Consider the following 16981-nt stretch of genomic DNA (forward strand, 5'->3'; position numbering starts at 1 on the left):
TACAGACAATGATATTACGCGATGGGTATGTAACACAATCTTCAATTGGTTTCACTACAATTCTATTATCATAATGGAAAAGTATACACGTGTAGGGAATGGTAATTGATCTCACGTTAGGTAATACAATCATTTCCTCGTAATTACGACACGACTCAAACTGAGTAGCAACAGAAATTCTTGCCATGGTCATGCTTCACTAGCTTGTTCACGTTCTTGACAGCAACATGATACCCATTCCAGTATACAACAAATAGTAAGCAGTACGATGAACACGACAGCTAAGATATCATCGACATCTTCCATTTATATACGCGATCTAGTCAGAGATTCCCAGATTTTTAGTCTACGAAAAACAACAAATTCTTCACTGATTTGCTGTACAATTCTATGTTTCGATAACACGTCTATGTACATACAATGATTAGGAAAGCGTACAGGCAACCAATCAGTTCCAATGAATAATGTAATATCTCGGTCATGCGGATAAATACGTATATGAAAGCTATCAGATGAAAGTCTGTGAATGCGTTCAGGATTCATTACAATGATTTTTTCTCTGATTTTCAGTCGAATCTTCTCATCTCAAAAGTACTGTATGACAGTGAAGCTATTTGCTCGCATTTCGTTTAATTCTTTGAACAAAGTCCCAGACTATACTATCGTTGTGTTTCTTATCTTTTCCGAAGTGGTCTAAATAAGACAGCGTGTTCATACCATCACTGCGGCAGCTAAGGAATGAAATTGCGTGTGCTCCGCAAGCCTCTGAACGTTTGTGTTGTAATGGTTTGATCGAACTGGTATACTTTTCAGGTTCTAGGAAACAGGGTATTTCGTTTCTGAACGGAGTTATGCCGAAGCTGTCGTGAAAATGAGTTCCATATTCATCAGCGTAGATGCATACCCAGTGACTTCCTGGTTCGTCGGCCTCGTCATAATTAATGATTAATGAGTAGGGAGGTTTCGGTCGCCGAGGAAGTCGATCAATAGGAAAATTTCCTAGATAATGTCGTTTGGTGGAATCGTAACTATACAATATTTCATCTATTTCTAGTCCGTTCATATTACAGTAACGGTGCGAGCTTGACTTATTTCCAGTATTTTTTGAAATTCCATGAAACAAAGCAGAGTTGTTTCGCTCGCGACACCATCAGCAGGAAAAGTGATGCGCAGACTAAGTGTACCACTTTTCTGCAGTTCGAAACAGTCGTCTAAATCATCAGCTCGCAAGTTATATACTAGAAGAGTATATCCATTAGCGAATTCCTTCGGGGTAAGGACTCCGATCTGTTTTTCGAGAGCTCCTATGCCTTGAACCATATTGAGATAGGCTTCAGAATAGTGATTGTTTTCAAAATCAAGTTCGTATCCACCTTCCGGTATCAGGAAACCATTGACTTTCAATTCGACACGCTTCATTTTGTTATGAATAAAGTTGTATGGATTTTTATCGAACGCACCCTGGAATGCCTTAGTCGCTACCATACCGATGATTAAACGAGTCGGTAGAGTACCCGAATACAGATTACCAATATCGATTTGAGTGGTGTCAGCTGCGAAAGTTCTTGTCAAAAGCTTCATGTCCATAAACGGATATCTAGCTGGAGCATCGACCATCATTGCGGATTTCACATCTTCGCTTACTTTCACACCACACAATTGCAGCTCTTTTTTAATAATTTTGAAATTGCTAGTATTCAATCCAAACAGAAAGAAACTTTTCGGATTCAAAGTGAGTTCGAACTCCAAGGGTACCTCATCCAGAATGTAACGGTCTTGTAAGCATAATCCGTGATGGATTCGGCCTCTTATTTCAACAACTTTACTGGTTGCAAAAGGCAAACTTCTCGCGTTGTGACCTTTGTTAGCTGCAGCATCGCCTATAGCCTTATCATCTAATTGCTCAGGGGTATCTTTGACCCAACCCTGTGTCAAAAGCGTTGACTTTTGTACGTCTTGTGGGGCGAACAGATAGTTCAAGTAGGCTGAATACGCCTGTAGTTTTATATCCTGCTTGATCGTGTGATTTCCAACTTTAATGTGAAGTTGTGAAATCATTGAATCTAAAATGTTATTGACAACGCCAATATCATCATTTGCAACTAAATCCGCATCGCCTTTCAGCAGTTTCAAACGAAATAAAAAATAAGATTCGCTTAGATCTATGAAATCTCCACACCCCTCGTATCTGAAAGTGATGACGGATTCATTGTCCGAAACAGGGGGTATCTTAATGATACGTTTTTTCTCTACACTGGTCTGAGTAGGTGGTATCTGGAAAAGATCTAAGGACGGATGAATACCCTCAGCAGATTTGCTATGAATCAGCTCCGTCATGTTCCGTGGGTCTACTTGTAAATGAAAAGAGGAAGGGTTGCTAGTTGTATTTAATCAAAAATATCCCGGCGACGTTTTTTTCGTTTGATATTTTTCTTTTTAGGTGCTTTTCTCTTCCCTAGGAAATTATCAAGTGCTTGACTAGCAGCTTGCTTTCCTCTGATTTTAAAGCTTTCTCCAATGTTTTGTCCTCCCAATACATCAGAAGCGACTTCAGCCCCAGTGTGAAGTAGTTGTCTACCCAGAGCTTTTGCTCCTTTGGAAATCAAGGGTACCACACTACGTCCCAAACTGCGAAATAGATTACCTAGACCGTGACCTCTTTGCACTCGACCTCGAAAGTAGTTTATGTCCCCTCCGCTTTGATTTCGATAATAGTGTTGAAAAGCTTCACGATCACAACAGTAATGTGCTCTCATCGTGACGTAAAGCAAGTGTGATATGAACTACAGAACCATTCAGATTTATAGATGCACCTTTATCGTCTCTAATACTAATTCGAATTCGATTGGCATATTCCGCAATCATAGGGAAAAAGTAGATTTTCTCAAAAATGTGATGTTGGTATTCATTGTTAGCTGCTGTGATAGGGATATTTCGCAATAGCGGTGCATTCGTATCGCCGACTGTTTGCGGTCGAATGAGATCGGTATAGACCAATAAATTACTTATGGGTGCGATGCTATCTCTCAAGAACATTTGCGAAGTTAAATATTTTCCTTGCGGTAAATTTTGTTCTTTAAGATTTCCATATGTGTAAACCGGATTTCTGATTCTCTTTGGATTTCTTCGGAAATTCGGAAAGGCACCTGCTTCGCTAGGTGGAATGACTAGCATAGCCGTGGAGCTTGACAGCTGGTTTATCCATACCTTTGTCTGAGTACGATTGATTCTATCGATCAAGCTTTTGAAATCATAATAATCCCCATTGGGATAGAAAAAATAATTATTGCTTTGCGCTGCCAACAGAGCAGATGATTTTTCCTCTTGAAATTCCCATAACAATCCATTGAAATGGGGTAAAGTAGCTTGAAACTGATTACGAACTGAAAATTCTGCAAGCCCCAACTCCCATTTTCCAGTGATGGGACGCGCCAAGTCAAGTACAAAATCCGATTTCGAACTGCTAATGTGAATGTATTTCATAACGCAATAGCACGCTTTCGAAATTGCAGTACAGCACTAGACGGTGCACTCCGAAAAGGAATTTTTTCACCCTTATCATTCAACAAAGATATTTTTATACGTTCCAATCTATTTATATTTACAGGGAAAAAGAAAGGCTTTATGTAGTATTTGGAAAACGCCTTCTTATCTCCCTCGACTTTCACCACTCGCAATAGGCGCTGTAATGTACCATTGGATTCTTGCGGTTCAATAATATCGCAATGAACGTATACAAAGTCAATCGACGGTAAGGGTGTTATATCGAAATTGAAATGTATTTTTTTCTTTGAGAAAGAATATGCGGATAGCGCTGCTGTATTTGGTAACACGAAAGTCGCGAGAGTGTAGCCATCTGGAATTTCTATATTCTTCAACGTTGCTGTATAATCGTTCTCTGCAGTCACGATATTGCATTGCGTATCCACTCCTGGATAAAAGATATCTGTGATGTCTTCGTGTGGAATTGACACAGTTAGGGTATTGCTCTCAGGAAAACATTTTACTGCTACATCGGGGTTGATACTTTCTATGGTTTTTAACATGGCGTAGAGCGAGTCATATTGTCCAATTTTCAGGCGGAATCGTCTAAAGCTTTGTTCGATACCCATAATTTGGAATCCGAAAGAAACTTGTGAATCGATGCGTTTTTCAAAATCTCTTGGAAAACTGATCTCCGTCAGAGCGACTTCATTTCTCTCTACATTTCTTGCCGTCTGCATTTCGTTGACATATTCTGCGGTTGTATTGCCAGGAAACATGTCCATAGAAGCATTGGAAAATAACGTCACATAACTCATAGTTTAGGTATTTTTGGAGCTGGTAACATATAACCCACACACGACGATAATAACGATACCCAAAGCTCCTTGTTTTCTTGAACGATTGTTAAATTGTAGAGTGAAAATATCACTATGATCAATATAACCAGGACTTGAGCGATGAATTGATAAAAGTTACGGTTTGACGATATCTTTTTGATCGACCCAGGAATTGAATTCTGGTCCATATCCTAGCCATTTCACTAAATACTGACGCTGTTTGCCGCGTTGACGTCTCTTTATAATCTTTTCAATACGCCACTCTGTAGGTTCGGTCACCACCTGTAGTTCTTCTCTGTAAAACCTCCCGTCGATGACGTCATGATTATAGTCACGCAAGCGATACATCGGAGGGTCACCAGCCATTGCGTCGATGATATAAAATATCTCAGTTGTCCAATTGGGTCTACTGCTCTTTTCAAAAAGCCCGCGAATTTTCGAAATGCGTACGGCTGTTCCTTTCGTTAGTGTGGGAAGTGTAGCTTGTCGAAACCCGTACATTTTTTGCCAAATAGCTTCTTGATTGTGTGAATTGACTTGACTAGGAGCCATACCTAACGACGTATGTTTGGTGTGATTATAGGAATATACGAAATCCTGTAGCACGTCGATGTATTTACTGGTGTTATTCTTTGTGAAATAGCGGTACAAGATTGCCTTGAAAGTCCTAATACAGCGCTCGGCGAGAGACGACTTCAATTCGCTTTTTGTGTAAAAGTAACGAACTTTATTTTTCTTGAGAAAGTTTTGAAAAGCTCGATTGGTATATTCTGTACCTCTATCAGTCTGCAACACTAAAGGCAGCCTCTCATTGAACACTTGTCGGAAAGCAGAAATCATACTGCGACCAGTTTTATCTTTAATTGGAATCAACCACACAAACTTTGAAAACGTATCAATAACCAAAGCCAGATATCTAAATCCACGATTGTATTTAGAAATAGACTGCACATCAATCAAATCGCTTTGAAACTGACTATCAATTCCAGAGACCACCACCTTCTCGCGAGTAAATTTTTTTCGTATAGGAAAATGCAGGGTATAACTTTGTTCTGATTTCAACCATTCTTTGTCTTTCTGTAAATAAGCTCCTCTATAGGAGTTTGGTGTGCGGGGATCGAAATAGTCTCTCGCTAGCGTCATGTCCATAACTTTCCTGTGTAGCGTTGATTCGGCTTTCGTTTGCGCGGACCGTCAATGCTTTGCCAATTAACTGGAGGTTTATTGGCTTTCTTCTTTTTAACTTTTTTCTTTGAAGTTTTAGGTGTATGGGGTGGAGTTACCGCTTCGTAATTGCTCCAAATCTCGGGTGTTGCGGGTGGAGGTGTCGCGTCAAATGTGTTATTAATAGCGGGCGCCGCTCCGGGCGGATGCGACGCGGCAATTGTTTCATCGGTAGCGGGCGCTGCGGGTGCGCGGGACGACGACTTGATCAATTTCTTATTTGCACGTAGATTTCTCAATAGTCTAATGCCGTGTTGAAATAGTGCTAATTTTTCGGTGCGTGTCAAATCAGAGTCCCTGATGCTTGCGATATGTTCATTGAATTTCTTTTCGTAGGCGTCTTTTGATTGTAAAGGCGGGAAGTACAATTCACGCATGTCTAGTCAATCCACCTAACAGACTTCCAATAATCGGAATTGCAGCACTTAAGATCGCTATAAATCATTAAAGTTAGATCATGAATCGAATCGAATCACATATATATTCACCGGATAAAAAGCCACCCTTTTGAAATACTTTTTGCTTCTGTTTTTGAGATTTACAGCACAGCACTTTGCGAATGTTAGTTTTATGCTTCTTCAGTCGTGCCTTACTCGTACTTGAAATAGCTATATTACCCGAGACAAGATTACGAAGACACTCACACACACAGGTAGTAAAAGCTTTGTGAGTTAATAACTCGTTACGCTCCTTCTTTTTAGCACTCTTTAACAGCTTCAACTTGATAAGATGATTATTTAAAGTTTTTTTCAAAACACCGCGTGACCTCGCCATTGCGAATGATAGTGAATGTTCGAGTACAGCGCTATTTATTCCGAATACACGGTCATACGTTCGCTTGGAAAAATGTTGCTGCGAAGTCGATACTGTTCGGGTGTTTCCTGCGTCAAATCGACCATGATATAACTATAAGGCTTACGAGTTGCTCTCTTGTAAGCTTCCGTGAGAAAATTTGGTTTATCTGGAAACATTTGACGTGAAAGATATCGAATCTGGGCAGAATCACGAGGATTTTTCATGATGACAATATAGTTGCTAGACAGCGTAATGTCACGGAAGCCTGCTCCTCGGTGAAATAGATTTTGACAGAGAAACACCACTGAGAGCGACATGTGATGACTGTATCTGGTGAACAGTTCACGCACTTGACTTGCTTGCGTCATCATGTCATCTAGCACAATTAACGTATGTTCACTATTAGCTCTCTGTAAATCTTTCAACTTGTCTAGACCCTTGTAAAATTGCACTCCTTTCATCTTATCATACAACGGTTGATAGTTATTATATAACCAGATGATCTTTCTCGGTCGAGGTACGATGAGCTTGTCGGCATTTTGTATGATTCTATAGGCGAAAACTGTTTTTCCACTGGACGATGCTCCACTAATTATCATACGAAGAGGCGAGTATAAAACACGTGCACGGTTCATTTTATTACAATGAAAGCGGTACAGTATGTATGCCATCCGGCAAAACAACTCTTTTATAGTAACCATACGACAAAGCAGAACGATATTGCTTATAAGTAAAAATATTACCATTGAAACAGCGAAACCCAGAATTAATCCCTCCGCAAGTGGAACGGTTTTGCAACACGCCTTCAAAATCCTTGAAGGTCTTAGAGGCGGATTTACTCAAACCTTTGGATGAATATTTATCAGTCTCACCCTTGCAGTAATACGTTTTCGAGTTCAATCCAATAAACCCGTGACCCTCCCATTCTACTTTAAACAGACCAGGAATTCGTTTAGCATAATTGTAAGCAGCGATACAGCACGGTTCGGTGGTTTTGAAAGCGATCGGATCACGCTCAAAGTCTGCTCGATGCAGCGCGCAAGCTCTCTGTATGAGCCATTCATCATGAACTTGAAAAAATTCTTTCCTTCGCGAAGGTTTAATCAGGGAGTAGATTGAATCAGCTGATAAACTCAAATATTGGCTATCAGTATCTCCCTCCAAATAACTGAAGTCGCATTCCTCTAAATACTCATGTAAAAAGTCATACAGAAACGAAAGCATGCGCAATTTACTGGAGTTGAAGATGAATAGACCTACAATGATCGGTTGATCAACGTCAATTGAATCTGGTAACGAGCTAACCTCGATCAGATCTTCAGAAAGTTCATCGGCGTCAATAAAGTTTTTTTTCTGAATGTGTGATTTCAACTCATCACTTTTTACATAAGTATGGTTTCTGTACTTCATTGGGTTCTGTATAGTGGACCCGAACGCGGAATTTCCGCAGAGCTTGAAGGTTAAGGCCTCCATTTCACGTGCTGGGTCTTTAGGGGTTACATCACCCTTTCGCCTTTGCGTTACGACAGAATTTACAAACTTTTGAAATGGTCGTTTTGCTTCGTATTCCACGGCTTGATATATGCGTGAAATAATCATTCCGTGATCCATGTACCAACCCAACAAATCACTTGTAATTAGTTGTTTCTCAGTGAAATAACTAGAGCCCAAAAACTTCTTTGGAAATTTCACGTTGTTTTGACGGGCATATTCGCGCATATGTTCGCCGACATCGCATAAATCCACCGAGATATGTTTACAAAATGGCGGAAATTCTGCATATTTTGCTTTTAATTCATCGGGGCAGTACGCATCGACTTCCAATGCACCAAAGAACTGTTGATGAAATACGCGATCTAATAGTTGATTCGCAGTGAGATAATATTCTTTTGTTACATTTCTTTGTAGTGACGAAACAAACTGCGCAATGTCAGGGTTGAGTTTCATGCGATTCCATTCACATTCGCGTATTGATATTATCGTGTATCCCAACTCTTCGAGATAGGCAGTAATTTCTTCTGTTTTAATACGTCGCTCAATGTTTGCGTCGTCCTTATAGCAGCGATCGCAAAAATGAAAAAAACACCCATGATATTGGAATATCAATTGATATTCAAGCGAAAAGCCATCAACCGAAATTTGACGCGAACCAAGTTTAGCTTGCTTGCCATTCCAGGCGTGTTGAATTGAAATACCGCGTTGATAACTTTCATAAGTAAGCCATTCGAGTTCTGCCATCGCAGGGTAAATTGGCTTTCTGTGAAATTTTTGTTTGGTTTCGTCATACAACCACCTGATTGGAAATCCACACGGCATGCATTGATCGATGGATGCGAGGTAGAGCGAATTTGCGTCATATCCGATTATCTTTTTCACGTATTTCGCTGCGTCGCCGTACTGTATTTCACGAATTTTCGTTTCGTCTTTCATTGCAAAACGTGTTGATATTTGTGACAAACCGCCAAATAGATTGTTCACTACAGTTTGATGGAGATCAGCATTCGCTTTACTGAACAGTGCGATGTCATAACATTCCGCAAACATGAGTCGATTGGCTATGCTTGGTAAGCTGATAGCAGATTTGAACATGTCGATACCCAACTTTTGATAAAAGGCAGCGTTATTACCTAACGCAACCAGAAAGCCAATCACGTCACTTTCGTTATAAAAAGTTAGAAAGTCTCGCATGGTTTTCATTTGCAGACGATTCCACATATCTACGCATTCTTGGTATTGCGCCGCGGTGATATTAGTGCCTCGATGACTGCTATAGAACATTTCGTGTGAAGGCAATTGCGTGTCATTCAATTTATCAATACAAGTCATGTACTCGTATGGAAAATAAAATTTTTTGTCCACGCCATTTCCATAAATTTTCAAGTACGCATCCAAACTATAACCCGGTGACAGAAACAGCGAAATGTCAAGGAATTTCAATCGGTTGGTACTGATGGTCAGATATGCGCTGTTTCGTTTCAAAACGAAAAATCCACTTTCTTCTTGCAGTATAGGAATCAAATATTTTTTACAAAGATTCAAGTCGTAACGAGCCGAGTTGAATCCAATCACAGGTATTTGATCCAACCAAATTTCGAAGTGACGATACAAGCGATCTAAATAGCGAGTTTTGCCTGGTTCAATTGCATTGCGATGCTCTATTAACATGCGAAAATCTTTCAATTCTTCTTCAAATAACTGCCGCATATGCGAAGATGCGATGTTTTGAATTTCATACAGTTTTGCCACCATATCGTTAATTAAAACGTTGGGATCACCGTTGGAAATGAGTGTATGCGTTTCATTCGTAACATTATCTGAGAGAGATACCGATACCGCGACATGCTTATTAACAATTTCGACTTTCGGTGTGTCAGCTCGAAGATTTTCTTTTTCTAGTAAACTCTCAAAATCATAAGCGATTCTGAAGGGGTAATATCGTTTTTCAGGGCTAACCAAAATTCCTTGTTCGGCCATTCGCTCAAACACAGTCATCTTAGGGCGATAAATACCGAAACCGTGTCGCTGTTTTTGGGGACGCTCACAATCAATGCTTTTCATATGCTCTAGCAAATTATTTTTTCTAGTAAAGAAAAATTTACGCTTGTCGCACATATAGGTAGACGTGTACAATGTTAGGTCCATAATCAGGCAACAGTGATGATCTTGCATGTGAATAGGTATAGTCATTCCATTAGCATGAGAATTACGCAGCATGACTGTGTCTTGATTACGTTTTTCATAAAGCAGTATTTGAACTTGAAAACAATCCTCAACTTTTGATAAGTCTTCAAAAGCTACTCCGTTCTCAGTCGAGATATCGTAACGGGCTGTGAATTGCGCGGCTAATTGCCGAACATGTGTTTCATTACGCGCTTTTTTCATACTATATGAAACGCATCGGAAAATACATAAAGAATCGTCATATGCTTTGCCTTTACGATTACGCAGGAAAGTCATGATATGTCTACATTTGCTTAATGCTTGCATCTCCGGGGAAATGGAAGTACTTCCACCGAGTAAAGCTCTATCCATTTCATAAATGTAAATGGAAATATGCAACACATCAGCACAGTAGAATTTCGTATCTGGTCGCACTCGATTGGCATATTCAAAACCTGCCGTCAAATCGATCTCATTCGTAACGGAATCGAAATCTTCGCGCGATATGATAGTTTTCGGGACATTAAAAACCGCTTGAGAACTCTGAGGATGATAATAACTATATCTGGATGTGTCACGGTTGAATAATAAGTACCCATACGCGAAATTCATCTTGAACTGACGATATCTTCTGGGGTAAATGTCTGCAATACGCGCGTGAATTTCGAGCGGACCTCTTCCGACCATTCGAATGTTGATGATTTCTCGTAAGTTGTTTCTTGAAGTCCATGTCGAATCGATGATGGAATCGTAGTGTCTTTCAATCACCTCAATGCCGTCTTGTTCGAAACCCAGCGTTTCATCGACCAGAAACCCACGATCTCCATATCGCCTGCGTCGCGCCATAGATACTAGTATCTGAAAAATATCAAGACAATAGTCAGTACATATATTAGAAATTGAATCCATATTTCAAGCGCAGTTTACATTTAATTACACCGTATAGAAACACAAACTTAATTTTTTCAAGACGCTGAATCTCAACAATGCAAGCATTCGAGTCACTAGATAGTTTTTCAATGTCTTTCATGGTGTTTTTAATTATGTTTAGAAAATTTTTTGAGTAGTCTTGGTCAAATACTTCCATCGAAACAAGTCGATTCCACATAGCTTCCATCTTCAAATCGTCGTCAACTAGACCTTCGATCAAAGACATAGTGTCTTGACGCGAGCGCTTTCGACTTTCATTTTGACTCTGGTATATTTTGTTCATGTCTTTTCTCGGAGCCTGCATCGTTACACTTTGATGAGGTGCGTTCATATCTAGCAAGTCACTTATGTCAATGAAGTTATCCATACTGAGCTGCGAACAAAAAAGATTGAATTAGCACTGTATCAACATGCATCAAAATATTAGTACTAAATCAACATGCATCAAATTCATTCACATTCCTCGTAAGTACGTTTGATATCACGAAATTTAGCATAGAAACTCATTGCATGCATATCAGTTTCTACTTCATTGCCGTTGCGAGTTTTTACTGAAGTACGATTCAATAACGAATACAGAACAGTATCACGACCATGACTATTCAATGCTTCTACTGACGGATCGTAAAGTTTATTTCCAAATTTTACGACAACAGTTTTTCCGGCAAATGATAGTGGGTACTTTTCAGTCATGATCTCAGAGCCATTTTTCACATCACAAAACATCCAGAAAGAGGCAGGCTTAATCAAGCCATAATCGCAGTTCACAGCTGTGCGTTGTACTGTCATAATAGTCTCTTGGAGAGCAGCATTATTCATGAAAATACTAGCGCAATTCGGAAACATACAAATAGATTTGTCGGCATCGTAATATCTGAATGCATCCAACTTTTCCAAAGTACTCAATACATAGTTTGCTACATCACTAGTGAAAAACATATGAGTCAGTATTTCTTTACCAGAGTGACAATCACCCTCAAACCAAAAATTCGGGGCTATATCTCTGCGGCGAACATAACCTTCAAAGATAGAAACAACGAGCGCGGCCCTGAGGAAATTAAGACTACGCATTTGACCGGCATACCAAATTTCGGTGATATTTTCTTCAAGCGCAGAATACAAAAACACAGCATTTTGAATCGTAGGTTGAGGACTTAACTTTTCGATCACTTTATTGAATTTTCGACTTCTCATATAATCACTTGCCAGAATTTCACTCGTACTGGATTCGCGCAACACTCGAATAACAGAAATCACAGAGCGCCTACGAGCACTATCATTTGTTGAATCAGACGAGGCACTTTGATCACTAGCTAATGATCTAATATTCGATATCATTGGCGAATCATCATCAGACAGCCCACTTAACATCGCTGTTTCTGTATCTTCTCGGATGGATCGCTTGTTCGAAGGTGCTACACCAAAATGACCATTTTTCATAATTTTGCGTATCTCTGCACGCGCCGCTTCCGTACGACGAATTTTGATTGGAGGCTCTTGACTATTCTCATCCGTACGTCGAATTTTAACAAAAGGTTGAGTGTTTTGCCAATCAAAACCTTCGCTGGTTGATTTAGCTTCACTGCTATCATCACCGGTGATGTCAATCACGTCAACTTGAGTCGTACTACTTTCGTTATCTACTGCGACTTGTTCCATCTCGTCATTTACGGCTTGTTCAGTATTCATTCTCAATACTCAATAACTAAAGTCCGCCGTATTCGAAATACTGAGCGTATCTAAATCTATTCCCTAACGACGTCTGCGCGATACTCGACAATAACAAAACGCAGCTGTTCGAACGTAGTGGAACTTAGCATTGCTAACTCTAAATGCGCCGTTATAATCAATTCCCCAATGAGTTAGACAACAGTGCGTTACTCGTAGCGATTCAATCGTAATACTCTATAATATCAAAAACGCAAATGACTGCGATCTCTAAATAGTAGTCGCATAGCTGAGGCTAAACAACGCGAATAAATACTGGGTTGGCCGAGTGGTTAAGGCGTTGGGTTTAAGTTCCAATGAGCAAGTGTTCACGTGGGTTCGAATCCCACACCTAGTACTGTTTGCGATCACAATAAACGCGCATGCCTGCGCCTCTGAAACTAACGTTGACAGCTGCGGCTATGAAACTGCGGCAGTTGACAGTTGCGCAACGTTCGAGATAATTTAAGTTTAAAAAATAACAGCTGCGGCGTTGAATTTGAATCTGCGGCTGTTGCGAAACAGTTGCGCAACGTTCGAGATAATCATTTTAAATTTAAAAAATAACAGCTGCGGCGTGAACGTTGAATTTGAATCTGTGACAGTTGCGAAACAGCTGCGCAATGTGCGAGACATTCAATCATTTTAAATTTTTAAAAAATCAGAGAAGACGCCGAGGTCTATAAAACCACAGTAGCTAGTGCATAATTTCAGTTCTATTCAAGAGACATGGAAAAGATCAAGCCGTGCGGAACGCATCAATCAATAAAGAATTCCGAGGGCGAAATACTATATGAACCTTGTGATTTATTAAATCAACCCGTCTTTCGTAAAATGAATTTCGATAGACGCTTGCAATCATTCGAGTCTCATAAAGAGAATTTCAGAGTTAGTGCATTTGAACTCGCGACTTGTGGACTATTCCACTTAGGATTCAACAATCACGTCAAGTGCTACATTTGTGGTCAATTGTTTGATAACTTGACAAATTGTACAGATGTCTGGAGCGAGCATGCTAGACTCAATCCTTCCTGTCCTCTGATCATGAAATTAGCAAAGGATTCTAAGTTCTTTCGCAACGTGCTTATTCGTATACCGCATAGCAGTTTTCGTTGAATCTTTAATGTGTGTATTTTTTGTTTAGATCGAATCATGTCTATAGCAATTAGAGCCGAGTCGCAACTCCCAGAAGGACCTCTTCGGAAAGACATTTACATTTTCAATAACATATCGAAGCTTCGAATCGAAACTGCAGACGATCAGCTGATTGATCCTCGACAAGTACGTGTGTTTCCAACGAATGGCGCAATTCAACGATTCAAAGCAAGTTTAACTCATAATGGGAAGCTCGTTGCGTGTTACACTCGAGAAGGTATCGAATACTTTCAGCAAATCAATCTCGCTGATGAATATATATTATATTCTCCGTCGAACGTCGTCGATGACGTAGAAAATTCACCGCTGGGGTGGATTTTACAAGAAACATCGCGTTACATTGCGCCGAATGGTCAAATACAGCCTATGGATCGCGCTAAAGCGGGATTTCCAAATGGTTATGGTAACTTTGCTGGGTATTCGAATGGTGGGATGCCGAATGCCAATGCAAGTTTCCGGAATGCTGGCAATGCTAATGGAACCTTTCCAAATAGCAATACGCAATACGGCAATCGCAGATGGATGCCAAACAATTCTCAGCAATTTTGAATTGTCTCGGAAGCGCGCTCAATGCGATATCAATTGTTTTATTGCTATGTGAGTGGAAATAAAAGCTTCCTGTGATTATGATTGTTGTGTTCGATGATTTTCAGTGCTGATAGACTTATATCAAGATAGCATATGAGGTTATTTAATTGCTTAGCCCTGTAGAGCAGCTTTGTGTTTATAAGCAGGTCACTCAAGTTTAGTACTCTCCGTAGAGGTTATTGCACAATCTATCTCTAATATGCTGCAATACAGACAGGTTCAGACGTGTCTATTCACTTCCGTCGAGTGACTTTTATAACACATTTTACACAATCACATGAGCAGTTTATTAATAACCAACAAGAACATTTACTAATCGTTCAGAACAAGGCGTAGAGCTTCTTTGAGATCTTGGCACACTTTCTTGATATCAGAATCCTTTTTTTGATTTGCGATGTAAAAGCAATAACAGTTTCGCATAGATGAGCATATGATTACGAATAAACCGATATTGAAGTCTTCTGAGAGCATATTCACTAGTCCGCGCAATTCTCCTCTTAGTACGTTATGTCTTTCAGAGCATTTGAATTACTATTCGAAGGTATCTGACAGCTATGAACTAATTCTTCAAGTTTGTTCATCGTAGCGTAACGACCATTTTTACGAATCCATAACTGTATCATTTGATATCGTTGCTCAGTTAAGTTATAGCAATCCATGTATTGACATTCGGCAATTTCATTGTCAGATAGCTCAAGTTTTTCACGTGCAAACCTATACCAGTTCATCAGGTCAATTCGATCCATTATGACGTATATATCATTAGCAGTAATCTTTGACATATTCAATCTACAGCCTACAGCGAATAATCATGTAATAAATATTACACGTTATATATTACCTTGCACTTGCTTCAACTGCAAAGGCAATCAACGCAATATTAACGTAATCATATCTCAGCGTTACTAAAGTAATCAACCACGCATATGACGTAATCATGAACATGCTTTAACTACACAATCATAATGACGTATTTCTCAGTGTTATTGGACTGGAACTAGACGCAATCATAACGTAATCATATCTCAGCATTACTGAAACTAAGCAAAGCCGCTCTCGTAATAACTAAAGTAATCGCATGTGACGTGATCATGGATATGTGCAATACGCAATTGAAGGTAATCAACTTACGTAATGACGTAATAAATATCTCAGCGTTACTGGACTGGAACTATGCCATCTCTCGCACAACCAAAACCTCTCTCGTATTGGAACCACGCCCACATTGTTCTGCATTCTGATTGGCTAACAGATGTCACGTGATCAAATACTCGACGCTGATTGGGGCGCGTATAAAGACTGTGTATAATACTACTACCAGTCTTCATGATTACGGACCACGACCTAACATCGACCTCGCCCTTCGCCACATGCCACCTCATTTTGTCACTTCCGTCTTATATTCTCTGCATTATTTTTCATTCAGTGTGCACTGTGCATGCCTCTTATTTACTTCTTCTAGGCCAAGGTGGGTGTCTGATTTTAAAGGCTACTCCAAGCTGTTTCGACACCATCCTATCTTTTCATTGTATCGCAGTCTTGTGATGTTTTGAAACGATGAAAATATTAATAAACCTGATTGATTGATTGATATTCGTCCCTTAATTCAAAATAAATGGCAACTTTCAAAGAGCTAGCAAAATGCAATGACCTAATTATGACTCGTACTACGGAAAATCAACTTGACTTGACTTGACTCGACTCGACTCGAGTCACCTCCAAAACGAACTACGATCAGTTGTGTGGTCTCTTGAACTCGCTTCAACCTTGTGACCGGCGTCACAGCTTTTTTTCGCGTTAAACTTTATTCCGGGGCTCTTGCTCTTTTCATTATGTGTGAGTGCGTTCTCTCATCGGGTCTTTTTTGTCGCCGTAAAACAGCGACGCGCCCACAATAACCTTCGACGCGGAATTTTAATGTATTTCTGTTTGTCCTAAATATGAGTAAAGTTTTTCCCAGTGCGTCATCGACACTCATAAGCAATGTTCCCTCTAATTTTTCACGAGTCTGCGCAAACACGTTAACTCACTGCGCAGGCCCATGGACAAAAGTGCGCAACCAGCCCCCCACATAAGGTGATAAACAGCCCCCCTATCGGCCTCTCCGCTTTTTCTCGATACTTATCATCTACATCGGGGGCGGTGGAGTGGTTGTCTCGCCTGAACGCGCAAAGCGCGATAATTTTTTATGATTCATGATTGAATCGGTCAATATGATCTGGAATTGCATAAATGCGCAAAGCTATTGCTATCCATTTTATCCTCTCTGTGCTCGCATAATCATATTTACCGGTAAAGCTGATCGAGTGAGGTGTGTTAGAAAAGGTAGGTCCTCTAAATATTAATTAAACATCTTCGCACCCGTTGGTATAATGACTTCGTTACATGATGCTATTTCGTGACCTCCTATCGGCTATGTCAAAAGACATTGAAATCGCTCAAACGTACTAAACTAAAACACGAACACAATTTAAAATTGGTATTTCTCTACTGGCAAATAATGTTCCCTCGACATGGCATTTTTCTTGTCGTGGGACTCGGATCGCCAGCACATGAACTTGAACATTCAGCGCCAGCCATTTACGCGCCTATGGATGGAC

The 16981-nt window shown here is 40.0% G+C and overlaps 1 long non-coding RNA gene and 1 other non-coding gene across 2 annotated transcripts; both read left to right on the forward strand.

Annotated features, from left to right (window-relative positions):
- The first annotated feature begins 403 nt into the window (after positions 1-403).
- LOC145441032 (uncharacterized) lies at positions 404-14423 on the forward strand. The gene is made up of 2 exons (XR_013915701.1): positions 404-3751; positions 13783-14423. It is a non-coding gene; the product is annotated as an uncharacterized LOC145441032 (long non-coding RNA).
- Positions 12914-12996, forward strand: Trnal-uaa (transfer RNA leucine (anticodon UAA)). Its single transcript has one exon. It is a non-coding gene; the product is annotated as a tRNA-Leu (tRNA).
- Positions 14424-16981: the final 2558 nt, after the last annotated feature.

Source organism: Botryllus schlosseri, chromosome 6 (genome assembly GCF_051294905.1).
Source record: "Botryllus schlosseri isolate E-star chromosome 6, Bs_hap1, whole genome shotgun sequence".
Lineage (NCBI taxonomy): Eukaryota > Metazoa > Chordata > Ascidiacea > Stolidobranchia > Styelidae > Botryllus > Botryllus schlosseri.